We start from the raw sequence: 24,087 nt of genomic DNA, 5'->3' as shown, positions 1-24,087 counted from the left end.
CCCTCTTCGCATACTGTGGGAGGAGCACACTTCTCTGCTCCACTGATAATAGGATGGCCACATGACTTACTTCGGCAAATGGAACATGAGGGGATATAACACGTAGCCTTTCTGAATAAAAGCTTTAAATACGTGCATGTAGCTTCTTAAGCTCCTGCCTTCTACTAGGAGAGCAACATGTTCCAGATGGTGGCTGCCTCTTCAGCATGGGCAGAGAAGGTGACAACAGGTGGGGGAGACCCAAGCCCACCTGAGTCTGGAAAAACCTAACAGAGCCTCCACTGATCTACAGACCTGTGAGCAAGAAATTAATTAATTGTTGTGAGCCACCAAGATTCCAGGGTTGTCCGCTGCCCTATTAAAGCTGACTGACATACTATCTCTAAATCTTAGTTACTTCATTCGATAAGTAATTATGGAGTGCTTACTATGTGTGAAACACTGTGCTAAGGTTACCACAACAAGAAAAAACATATATGTTCCCTTCTCCATAGTCTAGGAACAATGGATGGGAATTACCTGGTCATCCTAACACATGTACAATTACAAACAGGTAAATGCTATGACAGAAGAGAACAGTTTCATTAAAGCGTATCATAAAGGAAGGTGACCAGGGCTGATGTGTCAGAAAGTGTATCTAAAAGAAGGGATATGTGAGCTGACACTAAAAGAAGTAGGTGTTACTGAAGTGAAGAGTCAGTGGAAGAACATTCCAGTCAAGGGAGACAAAGTATGAAAGTCTCAAAGCTGAAGGAACGGTTTGGAGGAGGAACAGAAGAGGCTGGCATGGCTGGGGCATGGAAGGTGCAGAGAGGTTTGGCATGAGATGAGATTAGAGAGAAAGATGGAGCAAGACCACAGTCCTTTGAAGGCCATGTTTAAAGAGCTACTGAGTCCTTATCCTGCGTACAAAAAGCAGCCACCAAAGGCTTGTTGATGGGGATGAAGTGGAGGATTCTGTGATCAGGTTTGTGTTTTGTAAAGCTCTGACAAGTGCATGAGATTGCGCTGAACAGAAGGTAGAGTGAATGCAATGAAAGAATCCAGGTGAGAAAGGCTGGTAGCTCAGGTCAGGATGCTGGCATTGGAAATGAGAGAAACACATGGATTTCTTAAATTTCGGAAGTAAAACTAACAAGTCCAGTCCTATGAGTCAAGTTTTGGATGTGGGTGGAGGAGGGATACGCTGAGGTATCACCATCTTTGAAGAGACATCTTATCATTAAGAGGGAATCTAAGAAACAATGTTTCTGGACTATGAGTTTGACTTAGTTTACTAATTGTGACTACTTTAAAATAACCCAAAAGGGTTGGTAAATTAAATTCCCTGCCACCACAGTTATAGACAGAAAATTGTATTACCGAACAATGTTGTACACATAAATCACATTTGTAACACTTGTGCATCTTAAGAAGGGACTTCGGATAAGTAGATAACTATCAACATAGGTTTATTTAGGACTTCCAGTTGAGTTTTCTCCTTTCATGTAATTTGTACCATCTTCTTAGAAAAGATGAAAAAAATATATAACTATATAGACATAATGATGATAATCATCTCAGTAGTGCCATAACGTACTTCAACATGCCAAAAGCTCTACCCGCTATATCAACTCAAATTCTACTCCTGTTACGTGAGATTTGGAAAATATTAAGGAGGATTTTTTTTTTCGGGGGGAGAGGGTATCCTAAGAGTTCAAAGAGGAGTTTCAACAACCCCTGGAGTAATGGCTCATGGGATCACAGTTTAGTTTCTGATACAGACAACGATAAAGCACAGCTGCCATTCTGTCTACATTTTTATATATTTGTTGGGTTTTTTTAAAATCTAAATTCCACCCCTGACTCGGAAAGTAGAGAAGAATGTCATGATGGAGTGAATGTACACACACACACACACACACACACACACACACACCCTCCTGGTTCAAGTGTCCCTCCCCAGACCCACAGAGCAGGCATCTGTGACATCCCCCCGCTAAGCTTCTATTTCCACCCAAGGTCTTGTAGGATACCCACCCCCACCCACAGTGAACAGTCCTGGTAGGCTGTCCAACAAAACATCCCACCAGCCCCAGGCAAGAGACCCCACCTGGGCCGAACAGATGGTCAGCACTGGGAATCTGACTCTTGGCAGGTCCCCGTGCCACGGGGACATGCGCGACTAGTGCAGCACCATTTCAACAGCAGCAGCCTGAGGAGACTGTCATTTCTGCAACCAAGATGTCGAGAGCTGCCCTCATTTCATATATTACCAAGGCCTGCTACTGTTCTGCTCTCCCTCCGGACCCTATAGCCTGCTGCCCGTAGCTTTCTAGTCCACTGCTTCTGCACAAGTGGAAGCTGACTCTGATAACTAAATGGCCAAAAGTCACACAGATGAGACGGTTGCATTGGGATTCACGTTTCTGTTGGTCTAATCCCAGATTCACGACCTAATACATTCACTCTACTGCTTCCTACTATCATATTTCAAATGGGATTTGTAAAAAGCCCAGTAACATTTGTTTATTGCCCTAGTGCACCATTTAGGACTTACAATGAAATGTAAACTACATCTGCTGTTTTGTTAGTTGTAAGTGATGGATGAGTTAAAAAGCATGTCCACTTCAGTCCCTTTATGTTTTCATATTACCTTCAGACGACTCTTCTGTGATCCGGAATGGCCTTGTACCTGTGCTGATTATGATGTTTCATTTTCAGAGAAAACTACCCAATGAGCCCCTTTAACATGGACAGAGTTTTCCTTTGGACGTAGAGGTGGAGCAGATGTGGTTTGGTTTGATTTGATTTTCCTTTTTTTTTTACATTTTCTTCTTTCACTGAATATCCCACGTGCCTGCTTAGAAGGCCTTGCTACAAATTCAACCCCTTCCAACATTACCTTTCACAGAGATGCCAGTGAGTGAGACAAATCCCAACAGTGTCAGGCTACAGCCTGGTGAGGCTGGCTACAAAGAGCACTCACCCCCAGAGTCGCCAGCGCACTTATTCTTTACTCTTTACACCTCTGTTTCCTGACAGTGAATGCAATGACAGCGTTGGTAGAAAAATATTGTGGAACTCATAAAGCCAAGGTGAGGAATGAACAGGCAGGAGACTGAAGGTACCAAAGGGAAATCAGATGCCTGAGCAGGCCATCTTCCTGCACAGGGGGGAAGAGTGTAGTCAGCAGTGAAAACCAAGTCACTTAAGCCATGATCTATGAGCAATGTCTGCAATCTATAATTCATCTGAAATTCAAATCCAATTTCACATATTCTGCAAGCCCAAAGTAGTCCAATTGACATTACTTTTCTCTAAGATTTTAGTTAAAACAACTATGCTTCATTTTCATTCTCCTTCCAGGAATTTCAAGACCCCTAGGATGAGCTCTCTCTTCTACGTATTATTTTTATTCCTTGAATTTAAATAGAGTATCTGCTCAGTACAATGGCACCGTTTTGGCCTTTTATCTCTCTTGCTTTTTGTAAAGCCAGTGGATTACTTACCCTTCCACTCCGGTCAGTACCAATGAACTGGACTGGAAGAATTTCTTTTGAAAAGTGATCTCAAAGGAGACAGTAAGGAACAAGCTTCTGAAACAAGAATACCTGGGTTAAGCTCTAGTACTTACTGGCTAAAAGGCTTTGGGTAATCACATTACCTTTCTGAACCTGTTTACCTCACAATATGGATAGTAATACCTATTAAGCATGATTGCTTTAAGGATTCAAAATAAATTTAAGGCTTTATTTAGCACAATGTCTGGCACATAAGCATCATGACTACACTGCCATTATTAAAAGTTCATTGAGTACATTCATGCACCATGTACTGTATCTGTGCTGCAGATCCAACAGTAAACAATAGAACGATGGTCGCTAACCTCTTAGGTCATACATCTAATGTGAAAGACAGAGCAAGAAGCATTTACAGTAAGAGATGAAGTGTTCTGATGCGGAAAAGTGTTCAAGTAGTTATTTATAATTAAAATTTTAAAACACACGTACCATAGAGGTTAAGAATCTGGACTCTTTCATCAGACTGTATGGGCTGGAATCCCATTTCTGTGCATTACCATCAAGTGTGACTTTGCATAAAGGTTTTCATTGGTGAAATTAAAAAAGATATTGGTAACTATCTGAAAGTGTTTTTAATGAGGATTAACCAAAAAAACATGCAAAGTATGAGAACAGAGCTGGACATACAGTAATCCATCAATAAATGTTAACTATAATTACTAGCCCTACACAATCTCATCAATAACCAACTTTACAGAAATGGTTTTCACCCTTCAAAATATCTTCTTCTGAGCATTTGAACATTGCTTTCTGTGTTTTGAGCCAATTAAGCTGGAACTGGAACAAAAATCTAAGGTATCGCTAAAGATACTTTCAACTCAGACCACTCCTCATTGGGTCAGAAGTTTACAAATGTTGGTGTCGCATTTCTGAAATTAGTTTTGAGTGTTCTGTAAGACTGAAGAACAAGTAAGAGAGAAGGAAAATAGAAATATGAAATGGAGGAACACGAGGAAGAACATCCATATGGCTGGATTTTAATGGATGTATCAGTATGAACCTATGATTTAGAATGTATGCATGCATTCATTTCCATTTTCTAGTCCTCTCCACAAAAGAGCCTAGAAACAATCTCACCCTCCTATCAATGAGCACACCTAGCACCTAGATATTGGTTTCTAAATATAATTTTCTACTAAAATGAGCCACGGCTCTGGAAATTGCTAATTTCAGAGCTGGAACAGGAAAAATATAAAATGAACTTGGAACATCTTCAGCCAGAAATTGAGGAAGTGCTCAAAGACTAAAAGAGTTATGGCCAAAGGACATGGCAAAGACAATCTGTACAAAGGGAACCTGCTGCCAAAGTGGGTAAATTAGTGCATCAAAATGATCTAATGGCAACAGATTTTAATATCCTGAATTAAAAATAATCTGAGTTGACCAGAGGAGAGAAACAGACAGAAGGAATTAAAAAAAAAAAAAAAAGAGGCAAGTTCCTTACAGAAGAATGTCAATTAATAAATGTAGAAGAAATGCTATAACTAGATAGCTCACATCTTGTAAACCCCATATTATAAATGACTCAGGGCAAGACCCCCAAGGAAGGCTAAAACTGCTGGGATAAATATTATTGGGGAACAAGATATTCAGATGAGAATTAAGGTTGCCCTAAGCCTCAGAAAAGACAGACTATTCTGTAACCATAGTAACAAGCAGCTTCCAGAACCACACTGCAGCCTGTTCAATTGACACTCTTCTGCTTGTCAACCAGTGACAACCTTTAGGTGCTGAAAGTCAGCAAATCAGACACAGACATCTCCAAGTACCAACTAATCAACATAATTTCCCCCTCACTTGAGTAAACATGCTTCCATATATCATGGCAACCCACTTACACCTCCAAAAATGTGCCAATCCCTGACTCCACAATTTGCAGTCTAATCTGCTCATAGACTGTGACTGGCCAGCCCAGCTCTCCCTTATAATAAATACAGTTTTGTCTTTTTATTTCAGGTAATGAGTGATCTTCACATTACCCCACTATGTGCTAACTATAAAGAAAAAAATGTGTCTTTCATAACAGAACAATCTGACACTCACCATCTTTCCAAGAGATCAACTTGGTAGCACCACTAGTGATTTAGATGGCCAGACACGATGGACTCTGGTATGATGCAGTGGTAAGCAGAAAACCTTATCTATTTAGCATCCTTGACAGAAATGTTTGATCTCATCTGGATCTTAAGAAAATAATCATCTACAAATGGGGACTCTGTGGCATCGTACTGCACTGATGGACAGTGACTGCAAAGGGGTATATGGGGGGACTCGGTGGTGGGAGTGAATGTGGTAACCACATTGTTTTTCTTTTGAAGCCTTCATAAGAGTGTATATCAATGATACCTTAATAAAAAAAAAAAAAGAAAATAGTCATCTGAATCAAGAAAGTAGAATGTTAAAAGGCACAACTAGCCGACAGTATTCGAATGATTTAATGCCACGAAGAACCATGAGGGGAGTTCTGGAATATGTTAAAGGGGATTTAATAGCCAACTGCTACGTATGAACTTTAATGGGATCTTGTATCATGGAGGAAAAGAAGCCAACTGAGGAAATCTGAGCAGGGACAGTATGGTGGTACCACTGAATTGATGTGGGTTTTCTTGGGCGCAGCACTAGAGGTGAGGTTGTGCAGGAGGGTGCCCTTACTCTTGGAAGATGCTTGCCCAATTATCTAGGAGTGAGATGTCTTGATGTCTGCGTAAGGGACATTGGGAAATGTCCGGGGAACATGGCATAGGTACAGGAAGAAGTTAAAGTTGAATTCTTGGTGAAAGACACAGGTTGATCTCTGAACTTTTCAACTTTTCTATGAGTTTCCAACTTTTTTAACCTTATTTTTACATTGAAAATTATATTTACATAGTACCTTTGCAATATCCCAGATTTTACCTCTGCACCAATTTCTCACTTACAATCCAAATAAATCTGTTGTACTGTATTTTTGTACGTCAACTCATATCTTTCTTGGCAGAAGGAATGACCCAAATAAGCAAAAGAAGTTCAAAATACTTAATTTGCAAAATGATTTTCCTCCCACCTTTAAAAAAAAAAAAAAGACAAATGTTTTTCAGTTAAGAATAGCCAAGATAATACTCCCTTTGGAGTTTAAAAATCCTCCAGTCTTTATCAGAAGGTATTTTATCTCCAATGTCAGTAAGACAGCTTGGAAATCTGCAAGAGGAGAAGCATCTGCCAGGGTCCATCGGGAGAAACGGAGGCTGCCTGAAAGCTTTTACACAGACATACAAAGATGCTCGAGGCAGCGGTGGACTCAGAATCCTCCCTCTGCCTCCCACACACTGACACTAGTCTTTGGTGTCTCATCTGAGGAGTCCCTGTGGGGCCTTAATCTGTCAAAAGAGCATGTGAACAGAGGCCACCTGGCTGGAGAAAATGCAGCTGGTTATATCCTGGGGGACAGCGAACTGCGGCAGACAAGGTAAAACAAGGCAGCAGAAAGGGTGCTCGTGACAGATGATCAGGCATGCCAGCAGTGCCTGCAGAAAGCCCTTTGACCTGGAGTACGGGACTGCAGCTTGACAAACAAGCTTGTAGGCAAGGGTAACATGATCCTATGTGAGCTGAAGCCATGAAGAAAACCAGCCGTGGTCCCAGGAGTTGGGGGATGGGGGTGTTGTCGCCGTGCCACAGAGCCTTCTCCATGGACCCTGGTACAGAATACAAACAGCGACCCTTGACATGGTGGAGAGAGGAGGAAGGAAAATCTATACATTTACGGGATGTGAATTACAAACAATTGAGGGAGTTCAGTGAGGGAGGAGAGATGATAGCTTTAGTATTTATGGATTTACAGGAAGAGAAACACACTCTGATAGCAACCCTACCCACCCCAAAGGGAACCAACCACACAATTAAAAAAGAAAAAAGAAAGTCATATTGATAGAACCAGTCCTGCTAAGAAAAACAAACTAGAAAGGGAAGCTTAAGAGTAAAATGTTCACAGAAAGGAGGATAAACATTTTAAGAAAACTCATGCAACACAAAATAACATTCAACTCCTCTAGAACTCTCTGAACTGCATAGGAACTTAATAACAATTTAGCTAATATGTGACCCCTTCTTTACATGCCAGGGTCAGTTTAAGCACTTTACATATTATGTTAACTCATATAATGTAATGCTCATAACAAGCCCATGAGGTAGATACTATTAGCCCATTTTAAATATGAGGTAACTAAAGGGAAGACACATTAAGTATCTCCTGCAGCATGCTCCCACAACAAGCTGCGCTCCCACCCACACCCAGGCACGGGCTGCAAAGCTGACGGTCCTCAGCCCCAAGCTACCGCCTCTCAGGGTCCCAAACCACCTGTGATTTTAGGATATTAATTTCACATCTTTGCTCTCTTTTTCACTGAGAATTAAAGCAGGAATAGTGAGAAAAACAGAAAAGCTAGAGTTGAAGGCAAAGGGGAAGAATAACTACAGGATTCAGAGGAGCCATCCACAAACTTTTTGGTCTTCATTCCTCTTAAAACTGTTGAAAATTATTGATGACACCAAAGAGCTTGTGTTTATGTAGATTACATCTATGGATATTTCATTAGAAATTAGAACTGAGAAAAACTTTAAATGTTGGTTACTTAAATAATAAACCCACAACACATTAATGTAAATACTATTTATTTATAATAATACTGTTATATTCAATCTGTTAGGCTATGTCTTTTGGCTAAAGTGTAGGTAGAAAAGCTGGTCTCAGACAGATAATGTAGTTGGAAAACGGAACATTTCACAGCTGCCCTGAAGGGCCTCTGGGTTTAGAGCATGGTCTCTGGCATTAGCCCATTTGGGTTTAAAACTTGCTGTGCCAATTTTAAGATGTTAGATCTCATCAATTAAGCTCTGAGTACTTACTCTTACATCTATAAAATGGAGGTACTAATAGTACCTGTGTCATAAGATTGCTTATAAGTATTACACTGATATTTATCAAATGCTTAGAGAAATTTCATGGTATTTATAAATGCTATGTAATGTTAAATAAGTAAATAAAGTAAATGATCACTTGGTTTTGCAGGCAGAATCTCCATCATGGCATAACTTCTTTATACTAAATTTTGTGTTCTCACCCCTGGGACAATAGGGATCACCTGAGAAGGAGGGAACAGTTACATCCATGTTATAATAAGGAGAGTTATAATAGGGGCTCTAGCAAATTGAGAATTCAACTGAGATCATACCTGAGATTCAGAAAAAACACCCTTGGAATCTCTACTCCACAGAGGATGAGTAACAGCATCCCACGTTCAAAACCCTTTCATGTTAAAAGTCACGTCAGATAGTGGGGATTCTTTAATGCAATTGCATTGAGTGTTGGCTATGAAAACATGTCAGGAAGTTAAGCTGACGGATTCAAACATTTTATTTAAAGAAAAAAAGTGGTAAAAAGTGGTAAAAAAAAAAAGTGGTAAAAAAAAAAATACTAAAAATAAATGTTGAAAGTTCTCATCACAAGAAAAAAATTGTAACTACACATGGTGACATATGTTAACTAAACTTACAGTGGTAATCACTTTGCAGTAAACATGTAGCTGTAAAAATCATTATGTTGCATATCTAAAACTATTATACTGTTATTATCACTTACAGCTCAATTTTTTAAAAAGGTCAATGCTATATCAAGTTTAGGTTAAATGTATTTCTGTTTGGGCAAATTTTTATTAATTTTATCTCTAAAAAATGATAGAGGTCATTCAGGAGGTAGTCTAAGAACTGAAGACAGAATGAAGAATTTGTTAAAGACATCTTTTCCTACTTATATTACCTCTCTACATGATATAATTTTGACGAAATGTATAATTCGTCCATTCAATCCCCCCAAACCTCCCACATCTTTGCAGGCTTACTCCGCCTCCATTAAATGTCATCTGTTTTCTTCCAAAGACCATGAAAATCATAAGAAAAGGGCCATCTCCCTTCTGCTGCAGCCTCGCCTTCCTAGGGCCACAGGCAAATGGCCTACTGATACTGCTGTGGAGTGTTTTTTTTGTTGTTGGACTTCATCAACACTCAAAGGATGTCTTCAGCTTAAGGAAATAATCTGGCTAACTGGGAAGTGTCAGATGTGGTTTATTATTTTCAAGGAATTATTACAGGTTGCACTGAGATAATAATCACATTAAATATACTCTTGAATGTAAAACAACAGTATCATATTGAACATAGTATTTCAGTGATGATTCACTGAAGATGCATTACAAAACTGTTCCATTTCCCAAGATTTACCTTTTCAGTATCATCTTTATGTCAGAGATATGTAAAACTGGCAATTAATAATAGACCAACTTATGAGTTTAATAAAGAAGTTTACATGTTTATTATTTTTAGACTGAATGCACGTTCTACTTCTAGAACATGAATATCTGGGTCATTGCTATACCTCCAGTCTCTTTATTTATAACTTGGGAAAAGCATTCTCTACTTCCTTCAAAAGGCTGCTGGGAAGATAAAGTGAATTTTTAAAGTATGCCTATGCAGTGCTATGAGCTTCTCAATGATAGTAGAATAAAGAAAAAGAAAAATCTTAAATTAAAAAAAACCACAAGAAAACATACTGAATATTTAACTGACCTCAGGAAAGACTTCATAAACATGAAAGAACTGTAAAAACTCACAAATGGTAGTCAATAATCTTAACTACAAAAAAGATTACAATTTCTATTCTTACTAACATCATAAGCAAACTGAAGAAGATAGGGTCATAACAGGAATAATATTTGCAACAAATGGGACAGGCAGAGGGTTAATTCCTAGAACATATCTAACAATCAAGTTTTAATAAATACTCTAATAGAAAAAGGAGCAAAGGAAATTAACAGATAATTAACTGATAAAAATAATTCATAAGTACATTGAAAAGTTCACCCTAGTGTCAGTTAGGTAATAAAAATGAAAACAAGGACATAGGTAAAATCTATCAACTTGGCAAAGGTTAGGACAAACCTAAAAATTTTACATTCTTGAAGTTGATAAGGATATAATGAAATGTGTTTTCATTTATTGGTGGTGTAAAAATCTGGGGAATATTTATCAATTGAAATAATGCATAACATTTTAGCAAATAATTTCACTTTAAGTAGTTTATCAGGAATATGACAAGAGATTCTTTCATAAAAATTCATCACATATAACTTGGATAGTGAAATACTAAATCATATTAGATCCAAATGGTATACAATTAGTTCATCATTAAAAATCTCAGCATTAAGTACATATTAAAACATAAACAATGAAATAGGTTTAAAAAAAGGTTATAAAAGTTTCTCTTTTCTAGAGAAACATGAAGGAAGTAGAAAAAATTGAAACAAATTTTAGCAGGGGTTATTTCTGGGTAATGAGATTATAGATGGTTCTTATTTTATATAATGGGCAGATATTCTAATAATTAGAAAAAATAAATGCAAGACTTAAAAAACTTATTTCACTTGATACAAACTAGATTGCTTCCACATAAACAATATTTAAACAAAACATCTATTTAGTCAAATAACTCATTAGCTGTTTACTAAAAGATTGCATTAAGGATACCAAATGCTTTCAATATGCATAACTCCTTTTGTGCATAACATTACAGTAGGTTCAGAGCTACCTGAGTGGTGAGTACTTATTCTGTACTGATTCTTCTATCAGGAGGCTGAGATGTGGGAGAGAAAAAGAGAAGATGAAAGAAAGAGGAAAAAAACAAGGAGTAGCTTTATTTGAAACTGAATAAAAGAGAAGCCTAGAGTCCAGGCAGTGAGTCAGTCCCAGCCCAAACCTGTCCAGCACGTGCAGGTGGAGCACAGCAAGATGAAGGCCTATGGCTGATCACCCTGAGGATAGCACAGAGATGCCCCATTAAAGAAAGAAAAAAAAACCCATTAAAATTAGTTCGGCCAGCAAGACACAGAGGGTCATTTTTCAGTGCTGTGTGTGGGTGAAGAGACACGTACAGTGACTCCCATTACGGCTAATGAGAGTTGAGCATTTAGACTAATCTGAATCCCCTGAGGGTGCAGTTTAAAACCACCCTGGCAAAGCAGCTCTCAGCCCTGAATGCACCGCAGGATTATTCACTTACCTACTCTTTCCAGGCACTAAAAACAGTAGAAAATAATATACATTTTTTTTTTTTAACCATGCCTCACAGGAAAAAAAAAAAAAAAAAAAGGAAGGCGGCGGCTCATAGAACATCAAATTCTCATGAATTGAAAGGTTTGTTATAAATACTAGGTGTTATTCTAACACTATACTTAATTGAGTAGTTTAAAACAGGGCACGGGTTACTCCAGTTGCTATATTGTATCATATAGAAATCCAGTAAGTTTAAGTCCGATTGCACAAAGTCAAGGCCACAATTACATGGCACCACCTTACCCAAAGCCAAGCCCTTTGACCAGCCTTAAAGTATCAGGACCTTGGACAACGAAAAAAGCATGATTATTTTGCCACGCTCTCACAAGCCAAATCCACCCATTCTTCTGACTTCCAACATCCATCACCTGGATTTAGTTCTTGAAATACTCCCGGAGGTGGGTGAGGGTAGTATCTTTATCTTCAGATAAGGAAGTAAAATGGGTTAAGTGCCCTGACGAGGGTCCTGCATTTGACACTAACATTTAACAACTGGTTCTCCAGCTCTCAGCCAAAGCTCACGGGCAGTTTCCACAAGTACAGTTGGTGCTGTGCTCAGAGAGAGTAAGGGAAGCAGTGGACCCAGTGGCAGGCGGAGCTCCTCCTCCTCCATGCACGGTCACCAGTGTCAGCAACAGGACAGGAAGAGAGCACCACCAAACATCGCCCGTCACCGTTGCCCTGGTTTGAGTTCTGCGGTGGGGCCAGGGACGGCCTTTGTGTGGGAAGACAAGAACCGGAACTGGAAAGATGAGAACTGGGGCAGCAGGTAAGGCTGGAAGGCAGCGCATTTAGGCAGAGACAGCAGCTGGTGCAAGGGTCCAACAGGAGGAACAAGCTCACTGAGGCAGGGCCCAGGAATCCACGAGGTCAAGGTGAAGACTGAGATGTCATTCTAACTGAAGGAAAACACCACTACAAGTTCTCAGAGCGAGGGAATATGCCTGCTGCTACGTGAGGTTAGATGGAAGGGCAGGGGAGGGAAGTGGCTGGGAGACACTGTAAGCGAGGAAACCAGAGAGATGACGGGGCCCGTCCAGACAGGATTTGGAAGGCGTGGTGAGAGGGCGAGTAGTAGACTGAGGACATACTGCCCAGGGCGAGCCTCCATACATACTGCAAGGAGGCTTTGACACTGCCGTTCATTTCTTATTTTGGCATCATTCTTGAGGAAGAATCTGAAGAAAATATGACTTTGATTTCTGGTGTTGGTCGTATTTCTGCATTTCCTGAACAATCAACTTTTTTCTACTTCAAGGACAGATGATCTTTCGTTCCTTAGGTTGGTGCTAGAAAGTTCAGAGCCAACTTTGTGACCCATCTCTAACAAATGTGTGGACATTTTAAATCTGTTTTACAGGCTAACTTCATTTTGGGCTCCATCTGACATTCCTTTACTTTTTCGTTGGCTCGTTTGCTCTTATTTTATTTTTATTTATTTTTTTTTAGATAATTATTTTTTATTGAAGGGTAGTTGACACACAGTATTACATTACATTAGTTTCAGGTGTACAACACAGTGATTCAACATTTATATACATGATAATTCTAGGTACCAGCTATCACCATACCAAGTTGTTACAATATTTTGACTATATTCCTTATGCTATACATTACATCCCGGTTACTTATTTATTTTACAATTGGAAGTGTGTACTTTTTTTTGGTTGTTGTTGTTAGGGCATCTCTCATATTTATTGATCAAATGGTTGTTAACAACAATAAAATTCTGTATAGGGGAGTCAATGCTCAATGCACAATCATTAATCCACCCCAAGCCTAATTTTCGTCAGTCTCCAATCTTCTGAAGCATAACGAACAAGTTCTTACATGGAGAACAAATTCTTACATAGTGAATAAGTTACATGGTGAACAGTACAAGGGCAGTCATCACAGAAACTTTTGGTTTTGCTCATGCATTATGAACTATAAACAGTCAGTTCAAATATGAATACACATTTGATTTTTATACTTGATTTATATGTGGATACCACATTTCTCTCTTTATTATTTTTAATAAAATGCTGAAGTGGTAGGTAGATACAACATAAAGGTAGAAAACATAGTTTAGTGTTGTAAGAGAGCAAATGTAGATGATCAGGTGTGTGCCTGTAGACAATGTGTTAATCCAAGCTAGACAAGGGCAATAAAACATCCACATATGCAGAAGATTTCTCTCAGAACAGGGGGGGTGAGGTTCTAAGCCTCACCTCTGTTGATCCCCAATTTCTCACCTGATGACCCCCCTGCGACTGTGCCTGTCTTAGGTTGTTCCTCCCTTGAGGAATCTTACCCGTCTCTGGCTAACCAGTCATCTTCCGGGGCCATACAGGGAAATGTTAAGTTGGTAAGTGAGAGAGAAGCCTTATTGTTTGAAATGGTTAGCTTTTTATTTCTTTGCATATTTATGCCCTGTGGCTTCTATGCCCAGCATTTGTCTTGAGGTATCTTTACCACTTGGAGGAGTTATGATACTCGGTCAATTTGATATGAGGCACGAATTCTATTTAAGAATTCGTTGTAATTAGGAAGGAAGAAGAAAAGCTATAGAAGTAGCAGGCGGAAGAAAACATGGTAAGATTGATTATTTCTTTGACATATCTTCTTGTAGAGTAACTTCAGCATGTATAGATTTTAAGCTACTACTTAAATTGCACACACACATTAACATAATAGGAGTATAGTTACATAACCAAAGCATACCTGTAATTACCAGCCATCTCCAGTGAAACCAAGAAAACCAGTTAGGCACCCTAGGCATTTGTGAAAACTTATCAATAAAAATATGGAACGCTTCACGAATTTGCGTGTCATCCTTGCGCAGGGGCCATGCTAATCTTCTCTGTATCGTTCCAATTTTAGTATATGTGCCGCCGAAGCAAGCACTGCTCTTATTTTAAAATGCTTAATCTTACTATGCTTTATTAGTCAATATAAGTCATTTTTTTAAAAACACTCCAGGAAGTAAATAGACAAAATATTTTGGTGATACCTTGGTTATTGTACAAATAATAAATTTAAAGAAGGTTTTACCAAAGTGATTAATCAGAAAGAATTTGAGATTTATATATGTGTGTATGTAACCTGTATGCATGAGAAGCCAAGAAGACAGCCATAAGAGACTCTCTGGGACTGAAGAAATTGTATACAAACCTGCTCTAGATCCTCTGAGGAGGCAAGACAGTAACAAATAAAATCTAGGGAAATCAAAGCTCACCAGCTGATAGGATATCAAACCCTGTGTTAATTTCTGACATTTAGGGCCATATAAAATACACCTCAGCCAGAGGGCTGAGCTAAGAAAGATAGGATTCCACCAGCCTGACTGGAATCCACCCGGAAATATAAGAAAACTATGCTGTGGTGAGTGAGGGGGAAGATATCTTTTAATGCTCAAACTCCCTGGTACTTCTCTCTTCAGAGGAGGCCACTTTGGAAGGACACCTATTAATTATGCATCCAAGTGTGAATGTGTGCATGTGAGCAGGTGTGTAAAAATCCAGGTTGCCAATATCTTAACCACTGTGTTGCACTACCTGGTATAAGAATTTACCAAATCTCTCTACTTGTTAAGTGAGGACACTGGGGGTTTTTTATTTTAAAATTTAAAGCTAAAAAAATGTCCAGCTGGTCAACCAGGCCCACTTATTTAACAAACATTCACAGAACTCCGGCAATACGCCAGGGACGGTCCCGGGCTGTTGGGGGTGCATGCAGCAATCCCCACCCTCGTGGACATCACACTTCTGTCAGCATGAGACACAAATATAAAGTTCTACAGTGAGTTAGAATATTAATGCTACAACACAAAATAAAGCAACAAAGGTACTGCAGTCTTAAATAACGAGAAGGTGACATTTATGTACAATTTGTATAAAGGCCTGAAAGCATGGCATTTATACATTGGGGGACTAGCACTCCAAGAGAAGGAATAGCTGGCTCAAGGGCAGTGAGACAGGAGTCCGCTTAGAATGCTTAATGAGCAACAAGAAAGTAGGTGTGGTAGGAACAGAGCTAGTGTGGAGACTGTATCCGTTTCCTGTGGCTGCTGTAACAAACTGCCATAGATTGGTTCCTTAAAATAACAGAAATTGATTCTCTGGCTTGGGAGTCAGAATTCTAAACGCAAGGCATTGGCAGGGCTAGACTCGCTCCAGAGGCTGTAGGGGAGAATCCGTTCTTTGTGTCTTCCAGCTTCTGTGGCTTGGTATTCCCTGATTAATGGCCGTATCATTCTAATCTCCACCTCTGGTCATATCACTGTTGCTTCTTCCCTGTGTAATCACCTCTGGCTCACTCTTAAAAGCTTACTTGCCATTGGATTTAGGGTCCACCCAGCCAATCCAGGGTGACTGCATCATCTCAAGATCCTTCATTATATCTGCAAAGACCCTTTTCCAAGTAAGGTAACCATCATAGGTTTCAGGAATTCAGACTCAGACATATATTTGGGCATCACCATTAAACCCACTCCAGGTAGATGAAATCAGAAAGAGCAATGGCTGGTGGGTGGGGGGACAGATGGAGGAGTTCATGTAGGAATCTTGCAGGTCACTGTAATAACTTTGGCTTTCCTTTGGGAAAAATAGGAAGATATTATGGGGATATAAGCCTACAAATGAAATGACTCAACATGTTTAATAGGATCATTCTGGCTGCCATCACGCAAAAAAATCCAATAGCATTCAACACTCACATTGGTACTCCTTCGGGAGAAGAGCACGCCAAGAGATTAGAATTAGAAAGGAATGGAGAAGAACCTGGCACACATTAGGCCATTCCAAAAATCCTCTCCCCATCTTATCAGACCTACCTGTTGAATAAGTAAGTGTTCCTTTATCTAACCACCCAATGTGAACCAAAATGAAATTTATCCCACAAATATTTACCAACCATCTACTATATTCAAGATTCTGTTCTTAGGAATTAAAGTAACCAACCAATCACATCCTGCTATTAAGCATGGTATTAAGGGACAAACCACTTTTCTCTTTATGTCATCACTTTGCTTGTATGAACAGTCATTCGAGAATCTCAACTCAGGATGAAAACATGTTGCAGTTGTATTCTTTGCTGCTGCTTTTCCAGTTACGTTATGTTGAATCCCTTCCTAGGCCCTTTAACCACATCTTGGGCAGAATCTGTAACTTTGTGGTCACTTTTATTATTAAAAATATGTCCATTTTAACAGTCCAGTCCCAGATTAAACTCTCACGTCCTCTAGCACAGGCTTGAGATTCAACCCTGAGTCTCTGCCAACTTCTTCCCCAGCCTGCAGCTCAGCTGCTCTGGTGTTAAAGACAGAGTCGGCTTAGGTAACTGCTTGTCTCTCACCAGGTGAAACACAGGGGTCAGGGGTCCCTGGCATAGCTCCAGTTTCATCTGCTGAAGGTGTCTGCAAACATGGTAGCCTCTGCATAGTTCAGAGTTGATAGATGAGGTTTTTTCTAGGAAGGTAGTCAAGCTTCACCCTCACTCTCTGCTCCTGAAGATCCATTCACAAAAGGATAGTCACGTCTCTCTTTCCCACCCCATCAATGGTCTGTGACCCACCCACCTTTCTGGTAGGCCAGTCCTCAGTTGGACCATGATCTACCTGAGCAGCCCCATGGCACCTGCCCACTACTCTGACATTTACAGGGACCAGGCAACTTGCTGAGGTGCTTGTGTGTTTCCTCCAAGGGCTACAGAAAATTGGGATGGGGTAGAAAAGCCGTTACCATTTTCTCAGGAACATTCTTCCTCAGTCCCTTTTTGCCTTGCAATTACAGGCCTGTCCAAAAACCACTCCCCATTCTCTCTTTTCAGAAATAGACCCATCAGAAGCACGCACTGGCCTGTGCATATGTGCAATCCCAAACTCTAAGCTCTCCTAAGGAATGGGACATAAATGGGAAGCTGTCCTAAGGTGCTTGTACAGTCCCACACTCCCACCTGAGAGCAGTACGTGCAGAGCCTGCAGGTCTCACAGCCTAGTCAGCAGCAAGTCAGGCAGCAAGAAGCCAGCGTCCTTTTGTTGAAGTCACCTTTCTCAGGGCTTTGAGCCACCGTCCACCCATGACCTTCAGATGTAGGAGTAATCACTCCGAAAGGAAGGTGAGGCAGAGCCTCTCAGCAGCGCTCATTGCACCTGTCTCTCCTCCCCCTCAGCAGTTCTCCCCTGACATAGTTGGGAGGCACAGAGGTGCGGTTCAACTGGGTGGGAGTGGTTCTGCTTCTCCCTCTGAGTAGAGTGAGTAGGGGTCTCTCTCGCATGCAGGCATCTCTCTACAAGTGTTGTGAACCTTTCTGTTTAGGCCCTAGTTACTCACATTCCAGAGCAATATGAAAAGTCCCACTGAATGTCTATTCTATTCTTGAATTTCCGTTACAACATTACATTATTACAGATACAGCCCCATAAGAAAAAGCTTCTAGGGGTCCTTTGGTCCCTAAACAGAGTAGAAAAATACTAACTAGTAGTCTAGACATCTGCATGGCAAACACTCTGAAGGTTGTAATGCGATTTCTGTTGATTTATTTTATCCTGACACATCTTATTTAACAAATTTTAAAGCAATCATCTTTGGTAAATGGAAGGGGATTGTAGTTTACTGTTAAAGTATTAGCACTCAACAGATAATTCTTAGTCCCAACAAATCTGTTGAACTAGAAATAAATCTTGAAGATGAAAAGATCTCTAGATAACTACAGCCATTTCAAAACCTATTCGAAAGAGAAAAATTAGGGAGCCAGATGAATTTTGTTCCTCCTAGACTCATTTTACCTTGGAGCAAATGATGCTACCAGCCCAGCTAAACCGCTTAGCCCTACACTCAGAGCCTGGTAGAGTCAGGCTCAGGCCTTTCTGACTTTCAGGACTCACCAAGGTTGGTCCGATGTTTGAATGATAATGATGAGGACAGCAAAACAACAAAGCCACCAACAAGTCAATGAAACATATAAATGGCAGCATACAGACTTACGATATAGCCCTGGAAAGCAGAATAAGGAAGGTTTAAGAGTCTAGGGAAAAGAACTCCTCTGAGCACCTAACCTATGCTACAAAGGTTTGCTGCAGCTGGGGCAGAACTTGAGGAGATAGAAAGAACAACGCAATGAGGATCAAGAGTTCTGGGTGACGTCCTGACTCCCATGAGGTGGGGCCATCACCGCCCTGAACCCAGCTTTCCCATTTCAACAGCTTGTTGCTCAGGGAGGACAAAACAAGACAGTGACCCAAACACTACACTGATCATTATAAAATATTTCAATTAATTTTCCTTGTTTCTAAACTAGCATTTTCAAGAAAACAACATCAGTAAGTTCCAACTGTACATATACACTTCCGCACTCACCACACACGTCCACACACGCGGGAACGAGAATGCCTCAGTCTTCTGCTACAGTTAAGCTTCCCCCTAATCTGGTGTTAGGCAGCTACCAGCTCACTGCGAGGAAGAGGGCCGCTGGAAACAAAGAAATAACTCTGTTGTTTTAATTCCTTGGCGAATCTACTATTCTGCCAGACTCAGTGGTGCTGGAGCATAAATACCAGGCTGGAGCCCAGGGATATGGTGGCGGCTTCCTCATGTCAGTCTTCATGTCACTTAAACCAGGGTTGTTACTGAACTGGCACGTTCATTCCTGTTACTGAAATCCTTCTGTACTGACTGCCCCCTAAGTGCTGCTTACTCCTCTCTGCCACCTCCCCTGGGACCCTGCAGACACCCCCACAATTCAGAAATTAACAGGCTGATGTCTGCTACAAGAGAGAGCTTCCAGGAATTACCCTGACATCAGTCAATGGCGTGTGTCATACTAGTTGTTACATAGAAAAAATAATTCCTCTGCCTAAGACATATCCACCCACATCCTGAGCCCCAACTGGGCACAACGAAGCCAATCCAAGATTTCTGAAGCATATTTAAAGCCTGGAGCAGAAATCCCAAGAAAATAATTTAGATCATAAAACTAGTTTGGATATCTAGCACTGGAGAGAGCTTTCAGGATAAGGCCAATTTAGAATTTGTTCCCAAGAGCTATTTGCAAATTTATAGTTATTTTTTTCAGTCAATTAGTTTTAGAAAGGAAATGGGAGCTAAGTAAATAAATTAGGTCATTAATTTGCAATAAATATAAATTAATTATGCTAATTCTAATAATTGAATGTATATAAAACTATGTTTATATAATAAATAAGGAATATACATTAAGGCTCTATTAGTAAAAAGAAAAAGTCATCTTGACTTATTGTGCTGTAGAGAAAATCCATGTATATTCATTCAATAGATTTTAACAGTTTTGATATCTGTATGAAAATATAGGATAAACATTAACTGCCTACTGATGTTCAAACAAATCTATTTTCATTGCAAATGGAAATTAGAATATATTTTGCATTATTTGAGCTAATTATATGACATTTCTTATGAATAATGATGTATTAGTTCATTCATTACTTGTAATTATGTTCCGTTACAAGCACAAGGCCGGCAACACCATGAGCAGCCTTCTCCTGTCCCTCACAATCTGACGGCCCGCATGGGAAGCAGGTCAGAAATATGCTCAGAATATAATGAACAGAGTTCAGTAACTGCTAACCATGACAGTTTAAAGTTACCTGAGTAAAATTTCGGGTAGGAATAAATAGAAATGGGGAATGGTTTTCCAGGTTGCAGGGTATTCATTTTTGCAATTAATATGAGAAATATTCAGAGTGTTATTTTTGATACATATAATTATCATCTACCATTTGCTAGAGCTGGAGAGAGAGCACCCCTAATATCAATGCCCTCCCCCGACACCCATCACACACACTGGCATAGTTCTGTGCTGTATAGATCGGCAGATGGCAAAGGTATCTTTTTCTGGTTGTGAATGTGATTATTCCACAGGCTTTGTGCAATTCTGAGAGAAGGAAGGAACTTTGTTAAGAGCTCTGATTAAAAAAAAAAAAAAAGCCAGTTGGATTTTCCTCCTCTAATGCATGACCCTGGTCAGGCCAGCCTATTTCACACCATTGACAGCTGGGCTTGAAGCTAGAAGGTAAATCCTATTATGGGGAAGAGGTCCAGGTCAAGGAAAAACGGTCAAGGCTAAGTAATTAAGCACAGGAGCAAAGCAAGCCACAAGGCCACCACGCATAGCCTCACAAGCCAGCAGTCGGCACGGAACCAGAGAGAGACAGTGGATAATAGAAAGCAGCCCAGAGGAGGTCTAGAGGCCAGTGTGCACATGCTCCTGGCACAGTGTTTCATGGGTGAGGCACCTTTATGTGAAGGGACCAGGGCAAAGTATATAAAATCCACGCATTTTTCTCCAACCAATTTCAGATGCTCCTTGCACACATACAAAGTGTCTATTAATTTCTTCAGTGTCAGGTGCCGACAATCCATCATTCCAACTATAATAAAAACAAGGATGCCAGTCTCAGCTCCAGGATCAAAAAAATAAACCTGGGAGAGGGAGAGCCTGGCAAAGAGGGCTTGTCTTCCTTCTCTGGTGTTTATGACTCAAGTGTCTGCTGTCCTTGCATGCAGTCTCAGAATCCTTCTCAACACTGTAAGCTTGCTACCAACAAAGAATTGGCATTTGAGATAAAATGTATTAATTTGCTCTCTGTGAAGTAATTCTTCAGATGGTAAAGTCAAGATTAATGATGGTCACATAAGGTTTGTCTTGCAAGGGGGGTTTGCAGGATCCTCTGTGGCAGGTTCTAGACACTGAAAAAGATGTCAGCCAACCTAGTGAGTGAGAAGAGTCCCCGATATCTTCATTAGTTCCTGTTGACCAATGCCACTGGTTCTAGCTGTAGCAATGCACTCTACTAACCCAAAGGTAGGTACACTTTTATTTTAGAAATCTTTACCAGAGAAACGGGATAAAAAAATGCTCTGACTGAGCCATCACTTCTACATACAGATCTTTTGAACCCAATAATCTGCCAAGTCAAGTCAAGAAAATCAACTTGTGCCATTAAAGCTCCTGACAAAGGACAGTAATATAGCCTTGGAACCTCCCCCAAAGAGTATTTTAAGCTAATTACAACAGGCATGCACAGGGTGAAAAGGAAGACATATGCTTAGGGAAATTTGAAGAGTGAAAATCTATCTTTGGTAATAAAGATACTAAAATTGTGCTTGCATTCATTTTACTTGCACAGGAAGGTTTAAAAAGAAACTCTTTTGAAAAACGAAAGATCATCAGATCACTAATAACTGCAGTTTCCTGAACAATTAAAGAAATTCACAAGATTACAACCTACTCAGGAAATGACAAATATTTCTGATTTTTTTACGGAAGGACTAAAAGGGCACTTTTATCTATAGCATCTCTTCCATAAGAAGTACTGTTCAGAGATGAAGCTATTTTTATTATGTGTTCATTTATTTCAGGAGTGCGCAACATGGCAATGATCTGAAAATGGAGAAAACTTAACATTGCTCATTTGCAAAGGTAAAATTTTGTGCTAAAAGGCATTCACCAGAGTTTTCTTTTTTAATCTCTGAAGTTAGATTTTAGAGCACAATTTCCATTGTACCAAACTTCTGTTTCTAATGCGTCAGCAGAAATGTCCTTGAAGTTACTTAGTCTAATTCTTCACAAACACACTTTGTAAGGCTGTCCTCAATGCATCATCCTAACATTGTTTAGCTCTGACAACATTCTTTGGGCAATGCTCCTGTTTGGAAAAATCTGCTTTTTAATAACTGATTCAAAAAAACTGTTGACATATTATTTGTATAATGTATGGCCAGCAAGCAAGGTTTATCTCTGTCATTACACACTGCATTCAACCCATCCACAAATGTTGCTATGTTCCTGTTATGTTAGAGCTCCTCACGCCATTCTGCATGGCCATCCAAAGATCAATACACTGTCTGCTGAAAATGACAGGACATAACAAATGAATAATCTTATTTACCATAAAAGCCCCAGTCCCCAAATGGATTCCGCTAATGTTCAAAATCATTTTTCATGCTCAACTCAAGATGAGAGGTATACACAGCAAGCACGATGCAAGGAGACTAGGTAGGGAGAAGGATTCGCTATACTGGTTCAAATGTATTTAAGCCATGAACAATAGCTGGGCTGCACTGAAGTACATAAATAAAATGTTCACTGCAGAATTTGGAAGATGCAATCTCCAAAATGCTTCTGTTCTCTCACTAAGACAGTCTGAAAAGTGCTTTTCAGTAACAAAAAATTAATGGATTAAAGGCATTCTGACATATTCCTCTGGAGCGCTGCACCACAGAGGCCAAACCCTATTCAATTGGCTTTAAGCACTGTTTGCAACGAACGTAAGTGTTTGCTTTAGGTGGGGATGAGGAGAGATTCAAGTGGCTCTTTTAAGAATGAAGCAAATAGTCTTGCTTCAAAAGTTTATCTGCGGCCCCTGATCTGACAGTCCTTTATCTCCTCCAAACGGTATGAAGTCATTGAGCAAAGTCGTAAGGAAAAAGGGTTGGGGGGTGGGCAACAAAATGTTAGAGAGGACACCAGTTCAGAGATGACATTTACAAATCTCTCATGAATGGCATATTCCCCAAAGGCATCCTGAGTACTCATTTTAAAAGGAAATCATTAAAAATACAAAACAAAATTTTCCAGTTCATGTAAAGATGCCAATATACTGCCTCTAAAATACAGTGATGTCCACTGACAAATTAACATACAATAAAAAAGGAAAATAATTTTTTTCCATCTGCCATCAGTGCATTCACTGCTTTTAGACTTAACTTGGTACAGTCCTAACACAGAAATGTACACAAGAATGTAACTGACAAAGCATGGAGGGAAAATTGGGAAAATACAGCTTGAACATGATACTAAAAATCCTGCACTAAGATGGTGTCAAGACTTGGCTTTGTGCATGGCATCCTGTAAAGGCCAGTTTTCAGCAGACCCTGATTGTCCCATTCCATTAATTAAAACAATCCCTATGCTCCTGATGTTTATAGTTTCACTGTAAATTCAGTCAATGCAGTACTTTAGGCTGGTAAGAAAAGGAGATGTGCAAGAGCAGGTCCTGGCCCCACTCCTTCCCGGGAACCAGTGACTCAGCGGCGAAAGAAAGAGGAATGCGCACAGTTGTGGCACGATGAGGCCAACTGGGGCGGGTGCTTGGCGTGGCGCCTAGGACAGAGCAGGAGCTCCATAATAATAAATAAACTGCTGAATGAATCAACATGCGAATAAGGAACCGAGTGCCACAAAAAGGAAGAAAATTTTTTTCCAAAGAGGACAGGACTGGTATTAAGCACTTTAGTCAAAATTAAAAGGATGGGAAAAATCTCAGGGTGAAGAGAAGTCAGGCAAAGGGCAGGGGGAAGCATGTGTAAAGGGAAATACAACATCTGTTTAGGAAGTAGTGGAAAGGGACTGAGTCAGGTAACAA

At 40.0% G+C, this 24,087-nt stretch overlaps 1 protein-coding gene and 1 non-coding gene across 26 annotated transcripts in view; both read right to left on the bottom strand.

The window, feature by feature from the left end:
* FHIT (fragile histidine triad diadenosine triphosphatase) overlaps positions 1–24,087 on the bottom strand; it is a 1,315,417-nt gene that overhangs the window by 678,622 nt on the left and 612,708 nt on the right. The window lies entirely within an intron of this gene.
* Positions 14,485–14,591, bottom strand: LOC130679675 (U6 spliceosomal RNA). Its single transcript, XR_008992696.1, has one exon. It is a non-coding gene; the product is annotated as a U6 spliceosomal RNA (small nuclear RNA).

The sequence above is a fragment of the Manis pentadactyla genome, chromosome 1 (assembly GCF_030020395.1).
Source record: "Manis pentadactyla isolate mManPen7 chromosome 1, mManPen7.hap1, whole genome shotgun sequence".
Taxonomy (NCBI): domain Eukaryota; kingdom Metazoa; phylum Chordata; class Mammalia; order Pholidota; family Manidae; genus Manis; species Manis pentadactyla.
The sequence above is the reverse complement of the archived record's forward strand: the minus strand, read 5'-3'. Positions and strand labels throughout refer to the sequence as shown.